The sequence below is a fragment of the Canis lupus genome, chromosome 23, assembly GCF_011100685.1.
Source record: "Canis lupus familiaris isolate Mischka breed German Shepherd chromosome 23, alternate assembly UU_Cfam_GSD_1.0, whole genome shotgun sequence".
Taxonomy (NCBI): Eukaryota; Metazoa; Chordata; class Mammalia; order Carnivora; family Canidae; genus Canis; species Canis lupus.
The window spans coordinates 45,828,947-45,829,682 of NC_049244.1; positions in this window are offsets into that span (position 1 = coordinate 45,828,947).

Genomic DNA, 736 nt, shown 5'->3' on the forward strand with positions numbered 1-736 from the left:
TATGAGGTGGTTTTTGGTTTTTTTGTTGTTGTTGTTTTTACTTATTATGTGAAACTTTTAAAATATATACCAAAGTGGGAAGAACAATGATCTTCAAACTGGTGGTATGTTAAAGAAGAGCTAGTTCATATATTTTTTTAATGGATAGAGGTGGGTGTCCTATTACATTAAGGTGGGTGGCATTTAGATTCCACTGAATTCATTTTAGAAAGCGATGTTTTATTTCAAAATATCAAGATTCACAGTGCCTTAGAAATAACATTCTTCACAACCACTTAAACTTATTATGAATCCTTATAGATTCAAATGAAAAATATGCAAGAGAGAGCATACATTAAAAACCTTTTTTAAGGGCATGAGAAGGGGAAAGTTTGAACGTTACTGGTCTGGGCCTTGTCTTTGTAGTTCAGTGAAGCAGAAACAGATCCATACTCTACAACTTTATCTGTTTTAGGATTGATAAACAATAAGCAAGGCAGCAACTTAAATGAGCACTTTTACAGAATTGTGGGGTATGTGTGATCTAGCACTTTCTATCTGCGATCTGTGGGTAACAGAGAAGCCAATGTGTTTGTATGGTACAAAGTTACTTTCACTATTGTTAATACTTACTGGTACACGTTTTTTTTTTGTTTGTTTTTTGTTTTTTTTAAAGATTTTATTTATTCATGACAGACAGAGAGAGAAAATGAGAGGCAGAGGCACAGGCAGAGGGAGAAGCAGGCCCCGTGCAGGA